Source organism: Taudactylus pleione, unplaced genomic scaffold, assembly GCF_031769625.1.
Source record: "Taudactylus pleione unplaced genomic scaffold, aTauple2 ptg000612l, whole genome shotgun sequence".
Lineage (NCBI taxonomy): Eukaryota > Metazoa > Chordata > Amphibia > Anura > Myobatrachidae > Taudactylus > Taudactylus pleione.
In genome coordinates this window covers 2,280,929-2,295,274 of record NW_028285014.1, presented here as the reverse complement: position 1 = coordinate 2,295,274, position 14,346 = coordinate 2,280,929, and the positions used below count along the sequence as shown (strand labels likewise).

General features: G+C 33.9%; 9 non-coding genes across 9 annotated transcripts; all 9 read right to left on the bottom strand.

The window, feature by feature from the left end:
- Positions 1-554: 554 nt before the first annotated feature.
- TRNAL-CAA (transfer RNA leucine (anticodon CAA)) lies at positions 555-663 on the bottom strand. Its single transcript has 2 exons — positions 626-663; positions 555-600 (listed from the first exon to the last, which is right to left on the bottom strand). It is a non-coding gene; the product is annotated as a tRNA-Leu (tRNA).
- Positions 664-1,707: 1,044 nt separating this feature from the next.
- On the bottom strand, positions 1,708-1,816 carry TRNAL-CAA (transfer RNA leucine (anticodon CAA)). The gene is made up of 2 exons: positions 1,779-1,816; positions 1,708-1,753 (listed from the first exon to the last, which is right to left on the bottom strand). It is a non-coding gene; the product is annotated as a tRNA-Leu (tRNA).
- A 3,348-nt stretch (positions 1,817-5,164) lies between these two features.
- Positions 5,165-5,273, bottom strand: TRNAL-CAA (transfer RNA leucine (anticodon CAA)). The gene is made up of 2 exons: positions 5,236-5,273; positions 5,165-5,210 (listed from the first exon to the last, which is right to left on the bottom strand). It is a non-coding gene; the product is annotated as a tRNA-Leu (tRNA).
- Positions 5,274-6,317: 1,044 nt separating this feature from the next.
- TRNAL-CAA (transfer RNA leucine (anticodon CAA)) lies at positions 6,318-6,426 on the bottom strand. The gene is made up of 2 exons: positions 6,389-6,426; positions 6,318-6,363 (listed from the first exon to the last, which is right to left on the bottom strand). It is a non-coding gene; the product is annotated as a tRNA-Leu (tRNA).
- A 2,195-nt stretch (positions 6,427-8,621) lies between these two features.
- Positions 8,622-8,730, bottom strand: TRNAL-CAA (transfer RNA leucine (anticodon CAA)). The gene is made up of 2 exons: positions 8,693-8,730; positions 8,622-8,667 (listed from the first exon to the last, which is right to left on the bottom strand). It is a non-coding gene; the product is annotated as a tRNA-Leu (tRNA).
- Positions 8,731-9,774: 1,044 nt separating this feature from the next.
- Positions 9,775-9,883, bottom strand: TRNAL-CAA (transfer RNA leucine (anticodon CAA)). Its single transcript has 2 exons — positions 9,846-9,883; positions 9,775-9,820 (listed from the first exon to the last, which is right to left on the bottom strand). It is a non-coding gene; the product is annotated as a tRNA-Leu (tRNA).
- A 1,044-nt stretch (positions 9,884-10,927) lies between these two features.
- On the bottom strand, positions 10,928-11,036 carry TRNAL-CAA (transfer RNA leucine (anticodon CAA)). Its single transcript has 2 exons — positions 10,999-11,036; positions 10,928-10,973 (listed from the first exon to the last, which is right to left on the bottom strand). It is a non-coding gene; the product is annotated as a tRNA-Leu (tRNA).
- Positions 11,037-12,080: 1,044 nt separating this feature from the next.
- On the bottom strand, positions 12,081-12,189 carry TRNAL-CAA (transfer RNA leucine (anticodon CAA)). The gene is made up of 2 exons: positions 12,152-12,189; positions 12,081-12,126 (listed from the first exon to the last, which is right to left on the bottom strand). It is a non-coding gene; the product is annotated as a tRNA-Leu (tRNA).
- Positions 12,190-13,233: 1,044 nt separating this feature from the next.
- TRNAL-CAA (transfer RNA leucine (anticodon CAA)) lies at positions 13,234-13,342 on the bottom strand. Its single transcript has 2 exons — positions 13,305-13,342; positions 13,234-13,279 (listed from the first exon to the last, which is right to left on the bottom strand). It is a non-coding gene; the product is annotated as a tRNA-Leu (tRNA).
- Between the last annotated feature and the right edge of the window lie 1,004 nt (positions 13,343-14,346).

Below are 14,346 nucleotides of genomic sequence, written 5' to 3'. Positions count from 1 at the left end.
GAAAGGGTAGTTGATAAATAGAAAAGCCTCCCATCCAATGTTGTTGAAGCTAAACGGTGAAACAATTTAAACACGCTTCGGATAGGCATAAGAATATCCTTAAGAGAAATGTAAGGAGCAAATATGGTTGAAGTTGCCTAAAGGATACATGAAAAGGAGCAGACTACATGGGCCAAGTGGTTCTTATCTGCCATCAAATTCTGTTTCTATGTAATACATTATTTCAATAGCCAATTTCTATATGAACTGAACTTTAGAATTTTAAAACTAATCATAGTGTCTTTATCATTTAAGAATAATTTAATTAATTTAACTCTAATGTAATTTGATCTTGATTGGAATGCAGATGGGAAAATCGATCAATTCTTAGGTCTTTAAAAGTTTCTATGCCCTTTAATTCATTCAATCATTGTGCTTCATATTGCTGAGAAATAAATGGGATCAAGATATCAATGTCTGGGAGAGGAAAGATTGAAAGACTGTGGATGTCCTGAGCATACTTCTCAATGTCGGTCATTTTGAGTGTAAAACATAACCAAAGAGTAAGAAAATATTGTCAGAAGTGGGATTTGAGCCCACGCCTCTTTACAGAGACCAGAATTCCCATTAACTGGAAGAGTAGAATCTTGAGTCTGGCGCCTTAGACCACTCGGCCATCCTGACAAGCACATCAGTATATCCGAACCTGCTTCCTGTTAGGGTTTTTCATTTTACTATTTATATTTTTGATTGTGATTTTGACAAATAATTTGGACTTGTTGAAAAAGGGGTCATTAAATCAAGATCTTAGATTAATGCATTTCCTCTAAAAGCTGTTTCTTAAATAACATTACTTAGGAAAAATGGCTCAAGCTAAAGTGTTATCCTTCAAAATTACTGTTGCCACCCTTTACTAAGGTCTTCATCCTAGCAGAACAGATTAGTTTGTCTTAGAAGTAAATTGTATATCACGTTATATGTAAAGTCTAAGAGCCTTAAAATACTTTCGATGCCAATTATTCTTTTGTTTTATGTTTAGATTACTGAATACTAAAAGAATGTTGTGCAAACAATACTTATTCTTCAAAGGAAGAGATGTACAAGAACACGAGGACATGCACTGAAACTGGAGGGAGGTAGACTTAGAGTAAATTTGAAGAAAAATTACTTCACAGAAAGGGTAGTTGATAAATAGAAAAGCCTCCCATCCAATGTTGTTGAAGCTAAACGGTGAAACAATTTAAACACGCTTCGGATAGGCATAAGAATATCCTTAAGAGAAATGTAAGGAGCAAATATGGTTGAAGTTGCCTAAAGGATACATGAAAAGGAGCAGACTACATGGGCCAAGTGGTTCTTATCTGCCATCAAATTCTGTTTCTATGTAATACATTATTTCAATAGCCAATTTCTATATGAACTGAACTTTAGAATTTTAAAACTAATCATAGTGTCTTTATCATTTAAGAATAATTTAATTAATTTAACTCTAATGTAATTTGATCTTGATTGGAATGCAGATGGGAAAATCGATCAATTCTTAGGTCTTTAAAAGTTTCTATGCCCTTTAATTCATTCAATCATTGTGCTTCATATTGCTGAGAAATAAATGGGATCAAGATATCAATGTCTGGGAGAGGAAAGATTGAAAGACTGTCGATGTCCTGAGCATACTTCTCACTGTCGGTCATTTTGAGTGTAAAACATAACCAAAGAGTAAGAAAATATTGTCAGAAGTGGGATTTGAGCCCACGCCTCTTTACAGAGACCAGAATTCCCATTAACTGGAAGAGTAGAATCTTGAGTCTGGCGCCTTAGACCACTCGGCCATCCTGACAAGCACATCAGTATATCTGAACCTGCTTCCTGTTAGGGTTTTTCATTTTTCTATTTATATTTTTGATTGTGATTTTGACAAATAATTTGGACTTGTTGAAAAAGGGGTCATTAAATCAAGATCTTAGATTAATGCATTTCCTCTAAAAGCTGTTTCTTAAATAACATTACTTAGGAAAAATGGCTGAAGCTAAAGTGTTATCCTTCAAAATTACTGTTGCCACCCTTTACTAAGGTCTTCATCCTAGCAGAACAGATTAGTTTGTCTTAGAAGTAAATTGTATATCACGTTATATGTAAAGTCTAAGAGCCTTAAAATACTTTCGATGCCAATTATTCTTTTGTTTTATGTTTAGATTACTGAATACTAAAAGAATGTTGTGCAAACAATACTTATTCTTCAAAGGAAGAGATGTACAAGAACACGAGGACATGCACTGAAACTGGAGGGAGGTAGACTTAGAGGAAATTTGAAGAAAAATTACTTCACAGAAAGGGTAGTTGATAAATAGAAAAGCCTCCCATCCGATGTTGTTGAAGCTAAATGGTGAATCAATTTAAACATGCTTGGGATAGGCATAAGAATATCCTTAAGAGAAATGTAAGGAGCAAATAGGATTGAAGTTGCCTAAAGGATACATGAAAAGGAGCAGACTACGTGGGCCAAGTGGTTCTTATCTGCCATCAAATTCTGTTTCTATGTAAAACATTATTTCAACAGTCAATTTCTACATGAACTGAACTTTAGAATTTTAAAACTAATCATAGTGTCTTTATCATTTAAGAATAATTAAATTAATTTAAGTCTAATGAAATTTGATCTTGATTGGAATGTAGATGGGAAAATCGATCAATTCTTAGGTCTTTAAAAGTTTCTATGCCCTTTAATTCATTCAATCATTGTGCTTCATATTGCTTAGAAATAAATGGGATCAAGATATCAATGTCTGGGAGAGGAAAGATTGAAAGACTGTGGATGTCCTGAGCATACCACTCAATGTCGGTCATTTTGAGTGTAAAACATAACCAAAGAGCAAGAAAATATTGTCAGAAGTGGGATTTGAACCTATACCTCTTTACAGAGACCAGAATCACCATTAACTGAAAAATTAGAACCTTGAGTCTGGCGCCTCAGACCACTCGGCCATCCTGACAAGCACATCAGTATATCCGAACCTGCTTCCTGTTAGGGTTTATCATTTTACTATTTATATTTTTGATTGTGATTTTGACAAATAATTTCGACTTGTTGAAAAAGGGGTCATTAAATCAAGATCTTCGATTAATGCATTTCCTCTAAAAGCTGTTTCTTAAATAACATTTTTTAGGAAAAAAGCTCAAGCTAAAGTGTTATCCTTCAAAATTACTGTTGCCACCCTTTACTAAGGACTTCATCCTAGCAGAACAGATTAGTTTGTCTTAGAAGTAAATTGTATATCACGTTATATGTAAAGTCTAAGAGCCTTAAAATACTTTCGATGCCAATTATACTTGTGTTTTATGTTTAGATTACAGAATACTAAAAGAATGTTGTGCAAGCAATACTTATTCTTCAAAGGAAGAGATGTACAAGAACACGAGGACATGCACTGAAACTGGAGGGAGGTAGACTTAGAGGAAATTTGAAGAAAAATTACTTCACAGAAAGGGTAGTTGATAAAAAGAAATGCCTCCCATCCGATGTTGTTGAAGCTAAATGGTGAAACAATTTAAACACGCTTCGGATAGGCATAAGAATATCCTTAAGAGAAATGTAAGGAGCAAATAGGGTTGAAGTTGCCTAAAGGATACATGAAAAGGAGCAGACTACATGGGCCAAGTGGTTCTTATCTGCCATCAAATTCTGTTTCTATGTAATACATTATTTCAATAGCCAATTTCTACATGAACTGAACCCTAGAATCTTAAAACTAATCATAGTGTCTTTATCATTTAAGAATAATTTAATTAATTTAACTCTAATGTAATTTGATCTTGATTGGAATGCAGATGGGAAAATCGATCAATTCTTAGGTCTTTAAAAGTTTCTATGCCCTTTAATTCATTCAATCATTGTGCTTCATATTGCTTAGAAATAAATGGGATCAAGATATCAATGTCTGGGAGAGGAAAGATTGAAAGACTGTGGATGTCCTGAGCATACTTCTCAATGTCAGTCATTTTGAGTGTAAAACATAACCAAAGAGCAAAAATATATTGTCAGAAGTGAGATTTGAACCTACGCCTCTTTACAGAGACCAGAATTCCCATTAACTGGAAGAGGAGAATCTTGAGTCTGGTGTCTTAGACCGCTCGGCCATCCTGACAAGCACATCAGTATGTCCAAACCTGCTTCCTGTTAGGGTTTATCATTTTACTATTTATATTTTTGATTGTGATTTTGACAAATAATTTGGCCTTTGTTGAAAAAGGGGTCATTAAATCAAGATCTTAGATTAATGCATTTCCTCTAAAAGCAGTTTCTTAAATAACATTATTTAGGAAAAATGGCTCAAGCTAAAGTGTTATCCTTCAAAATTACTGTTGCCACCCTTTACTAAGGTCTTCATCCTAGCAGAACAGATTAGTTTGTCTTAGAAGTAAATTGTATATCATGTTATAAGTAAAGTCTAAGAGCCTTAAAATACTTTCGATGCCAATTATTCTTGTGTTTTATGTTTAGATTACTGAATACTAAAAGAATGTTGTGCAAACAATACTTATTCTTCAAAGGAAGAGATGTACAAGAACACGAGGACATGCACTGAAACTGGAGGGAGGTAGACAGAGGAAATTTGAAGAAAAATTACTTCACAGAAAGGGTAGTTGATAAATAGAAAAGCCTCCCATCCGATGTTGTTGAAGCTAAATGGTGAAACAATTTAAACATGCTTGGGATAGGCATAAGAATATCCTTAAGAGAAATGTAAGGAGCAAATAGGATTGAAGTTGCCTAAAGGATACATGAAAAGGAGCAGACTACGTGGGCCAAGTGGTTCTTATCTGCCATCAAATTCTGTTTCTATGTAAAACATTATTTCAACAGTCAATTTCTACATGAACTGAACTTTAGAATTTTAAAACTAATCATAGTGTCTTTATCATTTAAGAATAATTTAATTAATTTAACTCTAATGTAATTTGATCTTGATTGGAATGTAGATGGGAAAATCGATCAATTCTTAGGTCTTTAACAGTTTCTATGCCCTTTAATTCATTCAATCATTGTGCTTCATATTGCTTAGAAATAAATGGGATCAAGATATCAATGTCTGGGAGAGGAAAGATTGAAAGACTGTGGATGTCCTGAGCATACTTCTCAATGTCGGTCATTTTGAGTGTAAAACATAACCAAAGAGCAAGAAAATATTGTCAGAAGTGGGATTTGAACCCACGCCTCTTTACAGAGATCAGAATTCCCATTAACTGGAAGAGTAGAATCTTGAGTCTGGCGCCTTAGACCGCTCGGCCATCCTGACAAGCACATTAGTATGTCTGAACCTGCTGTCTGTTAGGGTTTATCAATTTACTATTTATATTTTTGATTGTGATTTTGACAAATAATTTGGACTTGTTGAAAAAGGGGTCATTAAATCAAGATCTTAGATTAATGCATTTCCTCTAAAAGCTGTTTCTAAAATAACATTATTTAGGAAAAATGGCTCAAGCTAAGGTGTTATCCTTCAAAATTACTGTTGCCACCCTTTACTAAGGTCTTCATCCTAGCAGAACAGATTAGTTTGTCTTAGAAGTAAATTGTATATCATGTTATATGTAAAGTCTAAGAGCCTTAAAATACTTTCGATGCCAATTATTCTTGTGTTTTATGTTTAGATTACTGAATACTAAAAGAATGTTGTGCAAACAATACTTATTCTTCAAAGGAAGAGATGTACAAGAACACGAGGACATGCACTGAAACTGGAGGGAGGTAGACTTAGAGGAAATTTGAAGAAAAATTACTTCACAGAAAGGGTAGTTGATAAATAGAAAAGCCTCCCATCCAATGTTGTTGAAGCTAAACGGTGAAACAATTTAAACACGCTTCGGATAGGCATAAGAATATCCTTAAGAGAAATGTAAGGAGCAAATATGGTTGAAGTTGCCTAAAGGATACATGAAAAGGAGCAGACTACATGGGCCAAGTGGTTCTTATCTGCCATCAAATTCTGTTTCTATGTAATACATTATTTCAATAGCCAATTTCTATATGAACTGAACTTTAGAATTTTAAAACTAATCATAGTGTCTTTATCATTTAAGAATAATTTAATTAATTTAACTCTAATGTAATTTGATCTTGATTGGAATGCAGATGGGAAAATCGATCAATTCTTAGGTCTTTAAAAGTTTCTATGCCCTTTAATTCATTCAATCATTGTGCTTCATATTGCTGAGAAATAAATGGGATCAAGATATCAATGTCTGGGAGAGGAAAGATTGAAAGACTGTGGATGTCCTGAGCATACTTCTCAATGTCGGTCATTTTGAGTGTAAAACATAACCAAAGAGTAAGAAAATATTGTCAGAAGTGGGATTTGAGCCCACGCCTCTTTACAGAGACCAGAATTCCCATTAACTGGAAGAGTAGAATCTTGAGTCTGGCGCCTTAGACCACTCGGCCATCCTGACAAGCACATCAGTATATCCGAACCTGCTTCCTGTTAGGGTTTTTCATTTTACTATTTATATTTTTGATTGTGATTTTGACAAATAATTTGGACTTGTTGAAAAAGGGGTCATTAAATCAAGATCTTCGATTAATGCATTTCCTCTAAAAGCTGTTTCTTAAATAACATTTTTTAGGAAAAAAGCTCAAGCTAAAGTGTTATCCTTCAAAATTACTGTTGCCACCCTTTACTAAGGACTTCATCCTAGCAGAACAGATTAGTTTGTCTTAGAAGTAAATTGTATATCACGTTATATGTAAAGTCTAAGAGCCTTAAAATACTTTCGATGCCAATTATACTTGTGTTTTATGTTTAGATTACAGAATACTAAAAGAATGTTGTGCAAGCAATACTTATTCTTCAAAGGAAGAGATGTACAAGAACACGAGGACATGCACTGAAACTGGAGGGAGGTAGACTTAGAGGAAATTTGAAGAAAAATTACTTCACAGAAAGGGTAGTTGATAAAAAGAAAAGCCTCCCATCCGATGTTGTTGAAGCTAAATGGTGAAACAATTTAAACACGCTTCGGATAGGCATAAGAATATCCTTAAGAGAAATGTAAGGAGCAAATAGGGTTGAAGTTGCCTAAAGGATACATGAAAAGGAGCAGACTACATGGGCCAAGTGGTTCTTATCTGCCATCAAATTCTGTTTCTATGTAATACATTATTTCAATAGCCAATTTCTACATGAACTGAACCCTAGAATCTTAAAACTAATCATAGTGTCTTTATCATTTAAGAATAATTTAATTAATTTAACTCTAATGTAATTTGATCTTGATTGGAATGCAGATGGGAAAATCGATCAATTCTTAGGTCTTTAAAAGTTTCTATGCCCTTTAATTCATTCAATCATTGTGCTTCATATTGCTTAGAAATAAATGGGATCAAGATATCAATGTCTGGGAGAGGAAAGATTGAAAGACTGTGGATGTCCTGAGCATACTTCTCAATGTCAGTCATTTTGAGTGTAAAACATAACCAAAGAGCAAAAATATATTGTCAGAAGTGAGATTTGAACCTACGCCTCTTTACAGAGACCAGAATTCCCATTAACTGGAAGAGGAGAATCTTGAGTCTGGTGTCTTAGACCGCTCGGCCATCCTGACAAGCACATCAGTATGTCCAAACCTGCTTCCTGTTAGGGTTTATCATTTTACTATTTATATTTTTGATTGTGATTTTGACAAATAATTTGGCCTTTGTTGAAAAAGGGGTCATTAAATCAAGATCTTAGATTAATGCATTTCCTCTAAAAGCAGTTTCTTAAATAACATTATTTAGGAAAAATGGCTCAAGCTAAAGTGTTATCCTTCAAAATTACTGTTGCCACCCTTTACTAAGGTCTTCATCCTAGCAGAACAGATTAGTTTGTCTTAGAAGTAAATTGTATATCATGTTATAAGTAAAGTCTAAGAGCCTTAAAATACTTTCGATGCCAATTATTCTTGTGTTTTATGTTTAGATTACTGAATACTAAAAGAATGTTGTGCAAACAATACTTATTCTTCAAAGGAAGAGATGTACAAGAACACGAGGACATGCACTGAAACTGGAGGGAGGTAGACAGAGGAAATTTGAAGAAAAATTACTTCACAGAAAGGGTAGTTGATAAATAGAAAAGCCTCCCATCCGATGTTGTTGAAGCTAAATGGTGAAACAATTTAAACATGCTTGGGATAGGCATAAGAATATCCTTAAGAGAAATGTAAGGAGCAAATAGGATTGAAGTTGCCTAAAGGATACATGAAAAGGAGCAGACTACGTGGGCCAAGTGGTTCTTATCTGCCATCAAATTCTGTTTCTATGTAAAACATTATTTCAACAGTCAATTTCTACATGAACTGAACTTTAGAATTTTAAAACTAATCATAGTGTCTTTATCATTTAAGAATAATTTAATTAATTTAACTCTAATGTAATTTGATCTTGATTGGAATGTAGATGGGAAAATCGATCAATTCTTAGGTCTTTAACAGTTTCTATGCCCTTTAATTCATTCAATCATTGTGCTTCATATTGCTTAGAAATAAATGGGATCAAGATATCAATGTCTGGGAGAGGAAAGATTGAAAGACTGTGGATGTCCTGAGCATACTTCTCAATGTCGGTCATTTTGAGTGTAAAACATAACCAAAGAGCAAGAAAATATTGTCAGAAGTGGGATTTGAACCCACGCCTCTTTACAGAGATCAGAATTCCCATTAACTGGAAGAGTAGAATCTTGAGTCTGGCGCCTTAGACCGCTCGGCCATCCTGACAAGCACATCAGTATGTCTGAACCTGCTGTCTGTTAGGGTTTATCAATTTACTATTTATATTTTTGATTGTGATTTTGACAAATAATTTGGACTTGTTGAAAAAGGGGTCATTAAATCAAGATCTTAGATTAATGCATTTCCTCTAAAAGCTGTTTCTAAAATAACATTATTTAGGAAAAATGGCTCAAGCTAAGGTGTTATCCTTCAAAATTACTGTTGCCACCCTTTACTAAGGTCTTCATCCTAGCAGAACAGATTAGTTTGTCTTAGAAGTAAATTGTATATCATGTTATATGTAAAGTCTAAGAGCCTTAAAATACTTTCGATGCCAATTATTCTTGTGTTTTATGTTTAGATTACTGAATACTAAAAGAATGTTGTGCAAACAATACTTATTCTTCAAAGGAAGAGATGTACAAGAACACGAGGACATGCACTGAAACTGGAGGGAGGTAGACTTAGAGGAAATTTGAAGAAAAATTACTTCACAGAAAGGGTAGTTGATAAATAGAAAAGCCTCCCATCCAATGTTGTTGAAGCTAAACGGTGAAACAATTTAAACACGCTTCGGATAGGCATAAGAATATCCTTAAGAGAAATGTAAGGAGCAAATATGGTTGAAGTTGCCTAAAGGATACATGAAAAGGAGCAGACTACATGGGCCAAGTGGTTCTTATCTGCCATCAAATTCTGTTTCTATGTAATACATTATTTCAATAGCCAATTTCTATATGAACTGAACTTTAGAATTTTAAAACTAATCATAGTGTCTTTATCATTTAAGAATAATTTAATTAATTTAACTCTAATGTAATTTGATCTTGATTGGAATGCAGATGGGAAAATCGATCAATTCTTAGGTCTTTAAAAGTTTCTATGCCCTTTAATTCATTCAATCATTGTGCTTCATATTGCTGAGAAATAAATGGGATCAAGATATCAATGTCTGGGAGAGGAAAGATTGAAAGACTGTGGATGTCCTGAGCATACTTCTCAATGTCGGTCATTTTGAGTGTAAAACATAACCAAAGAGTAAGAAAATATTGTCAGAAGTGGGATTTGAGCCCACGCCTCTTTACAGAGACCAGAATTCCCATTAACTGGAAGAGTAGAATCTTGAGTCTGGCGCCTTAGACCGCTCGGCCATCCTGACAAGCACATCAGTATGTCTGAACCTGCTGTCTGTTAGGGTTTATCAATTTACTATTTATATTTTTGATTGTGATTTTGACAAATAATTTGGACTTGTTGAAAAAGGGGTCATTAAATCAAGATCTTAGATTAATGCATTTCCTCTAAAAGCTGTTTCTAAAATAACATTATTTAGGAAAAATGGCTCAAGCTAAGGTGTTATCCTTCAAAATTACTGTTGCCACCCTTTACTAAGGTCTTCATCCTAGCAGAACAGATTAGTTTGTCTTAGAAGTAAATTGTATATCATGTTATATGTAAAGTCTAAGAGCCTTAAAATACTTTCGATGCCAATTATTCTTGTGTTTTATGTTTAGATTACTGAATACTAAAAGAATGTTGTGCAAACAATACTTATTCTTCAAAGGAAGAGATGTACAAGAACACGAGGACATGCACTGAAACTGGAGGGAGGTAGACTTAGAGGAAATTTGAAGAAAAATTACTTCACAGAAAGGGTAGTTGATAAATAGAAAAGCCTCCCATCCAATGTTGTTGAAGCTAAACGGTGAAACAATTTAAACACGCTTCGGATAGGCATAAGAATATCCTTAAGAGAAATGTAAGGAGCAAATATGGTTGAAGTTGCCTAAAGGATACATGAAAAGGAGCAGACTACATGGGCCAAGTGGTTCTTATCTGCCATCAAATTCTGTTTCTATGTAATACATTATTTCAATAGCCAATTTCTATATGAACTGAACTTTAGAATTTTAAAACTAATCATAGTGTCTTTATCATTTAAGAATAATTTAATTAATTTAACTCTAATGTAATTTGATCTTGATTGGAATGCAGATGGGAAAATCGATCAATTCTTAGGTCTTTAAAAGTTTCTATGCCCTTTAATTCATTCAATCATTGTGCTTCATATTGCTGAGAAATAAATGGGATCAAGATATCAATGTCTGGGAGAGGAAAGATTGAAAGACTGTGGATGTCCTGAGCATACTTCTCAATGTCGGTCATTTTGAGTGTAAAACATAACCAAAGAGTAAGAAAATATTGTCAGAAGTGGGATTTGAGCCCACGCCTCTTTACAGAGACCAGAATTCCCATTAACTGGAAGAGTAGAATCTTGAGTCTGGCGCCTTAGACCACTCGGCCATCCTGACAAGCACATCAGTATATCCGAACCTGCTTCCTGTTAGGGTTTTTCATTTTACTATTTATATTTTTGATTGTGATTTTGACAAATAATTTGGACTTGTTGAAAAAGGGGTCATTAAATCAAGATCTTAGATTAATGCATTTCCTCTAAAAGCTGTTTCTTAAATAACATTACTTAGGAAAAATGGCTGAAGCTAAAGTGTTATCCTTCAAAATTACTGTTGCCACCCTTTACTAAGGTCTTCATCCTAGCAGAACAGATTAGTTTGTCTTAGAAGTAAATTGTATATCACGTTATATGTAAAGTCTAAGAGCCTTAAAATACTTTCGATACCAATTATTCTTTTGTTTTATGTTTAGATTACTGAATTCTAAAAGAATGTTGTGCAAACAATACTTATTCTTCAAAGGAAGAGATGTACAAGAACACGAGGACATGCACTGAAACTGGAGGGAGGTAGACTTAGAGGAAATTTGAAGAAAAATTACTTCACAGAAAGGGTAGTTGATAAATAGAAAAGCCTCCCATCCGATGTTGTTGAAGCTAAATGGTGAATCAATTTAAACATGCTTGGGATAGGCATAAGAATATCCTTAAGAGAAATGTAAGGAGCAAATAGGATTGAAGTTGCCTAAAGGATACATGAAAAGGAGCAGACTACGTGGGCCAAGTGGTTCTTATCTGCCATCAAATTCTGTTTCTATGTAAAACATTATTTCAACAGTCAATTTCTACATGAACTGAACTTTAGAATTTTAAAACTAATCATAGTGTCTTTATCATTTAAGAATAATTAAATTAATTTAAGTCTAATGTAATTTGATCTTGATTGGAATGTAGATGGGAAAATCGATCAATTCTTAGGTCTTTAAAAGTTTCTATGCCCTTTAATTCATTCAATCATTGTGCTTCATATTGCTTAGAAATAAATGGGATCAAGATATCAATGTCTGGGAGAGGAAAGATTGAAAGACTGTGGATGTCCTGAGCATACTTCTCAATGTCGGTCATTTTGAGTGTAAAACATAACCAAAGAGCAAGAAAATATTGTCAGAAGTGGGATTTGAACCCACGCCTCTTTACAGAGATCAGAATTCCCATTAACTGGAAGAGTAGAATCTTGAGTCTGGCGCCTTAGACCGCTCGGCCATCCTGACAAGCACATCAGTATGTCTGAACCTGCTGTCTGTTAGGGTTTATCAATTTACTATTTATATTTTTGATTGTGATTTTGACAAATAATTTGGCCTTGTTGAAAAAGGGGTCATTAAATCAAGATCTTAGATTAATGCATTTCCTCTAAAAGCTGTTTCTAAAATAACATTATTTAGGAAAAATGGCTCAAGCTAAGGTGTTATCCTTCAAAATTACTGTTGCCACCCTTTACTAAGGTCTTCATCCTAGCAGAACAGATTAGTTTGTCTTAGAAGTAAATTGTATATCATGTTATATGTAAAGTCTAAGAGCCTTAAAATACTTTCGATGCCAATTATTCTTGTGTTTTATGTTTAGATTACTGAATACTAAAAGAATGTTGTGCAAACAATACTTATTCTTCAAAGGAAGAGATGTACAAGAACACGAGGACATGCACTGAAACTGGAGGGAGGTAGACTTAGAGGAAATTTGAAGAAAAATTACTTCACAGAAAGGGTAGTTGATAAATAGAAAAGCCTCCCATCCAATGTTGTTGAAGCTAAACGGTGAAACAATTTAAACACGCTTCGGATAGGCATAAGAATATCCTTAAGAGAAATGTAAGGAGCAAATATGGTTGAAGTTGCCTAAAGGATACATGAAAAGGAGCAGACTACATGGGCCAAGTGGTTCTTATCTGCCATCAAATTCTGTTTCTATGTAATACATTATTTCAATAGCCAATTTCTATATGAACTGAACTTTAGAATTTTAAAACTAATCATAGTGTCTTTATCATTTAAGAATAATTTAATTAATTTAACTCTAATGTAATTTGATCTTGATTGGAATGCAGATGGGAAAATCGATCAATTCTTAGGTCTTTAAAAGTTTCTATGCCCTTTAATTCATTCAATCATTGTGCTTCATATTGCTGAGAAATAAATGGGATCAAGATATCAATGTCTGGGAGAGGAAAGATTGAAAGACTGTGGATGTCCTGAGCATACTTCTCAATGTCGGTCATTTTGAGTGTAAAACATAACCAAAGAGTAAGAAAATATTGTCAGAAGTGGGATTTGAGCCCACGCCTCTTTACAGAGACCAGAATTCCCATTAACTGGAAGAGTAGAATCTTGAGTCTGGCGCCTTAGACCACTCGGCCATCCTGACAAGCACATCAGTATATCCGAACCTGCTTCCTGTTAGGGTTTTTCATTTTACTATTTATATTTTTGATTGTGATTTTGACAAATAATTTGGACTTGTTGAAAAAGGGGTCATTAAATCAAGATCTTAGATTAATGCATTTCCTCTAAAAGCTGTTTCTTAAATAACATTACTTAGGAAAAATGGCTGAAGCTAAAGTGTTATCCTTCAAAATTACTGTTGCCACCCTTTACTAAGGTCTTCATCCTAGCAGAACAGATTAGTTTGTCTTAGAAGTAAATTGTATATCACGTTATATGTAAAGTCTAAGAGCCTTAAAATACTTTCGATACCAATTATTCTTTTGTTTTATGTTTAGATTACTGAATACTAAAAGAATGTTGTGCAAACAATACTTATTCTTCAAAGGAAGAGATGTACAAGAACACGAGGACATGCACTGAAACTGGAGGGAGGTAGACTTAGAGGAAATTTGAAGAAAAATTACTTCACAGAAAGGGTAGTTGATAAATAGAAAAGCCTCCCATCCGATGTTGTTGAAGCTAAATGGTGAATCAATTTAAACATGCTTGGGATAGGCATAAGAATATCCTTAAGAGAAATGTAAGGAGCAAATAGGATTGAAGTTGCCTAAAGGATACATGAAAAGGAGCAGACTACGTGGGCCAAGTGGTTCTTATCTGCCATCAAATTCTGTTTCTATGTAAAACATTATTTCAACAGTCAATTTCTACATGAACTGAACTTTAGAATTTTAAAACTAATCATATTGTCTTTATCATTTAAGAATAATTAAATTAATTTAAGTCTAATGTAATTTGATCTTGATTGGAATGTAGATGGGAAAATCGATCAATTCTTAGGTCTTTAAAAGTTTCTATGCCCTTTAATTCATTCAATCATTGTGCTTCATATTGCTTAGAAATAAATGGGATCAAGATATCAATGTCTGGGAGAGGAAAGATTGAAAGACTGTGGATGTCCTGAGCATACCACTCAATGTCGGT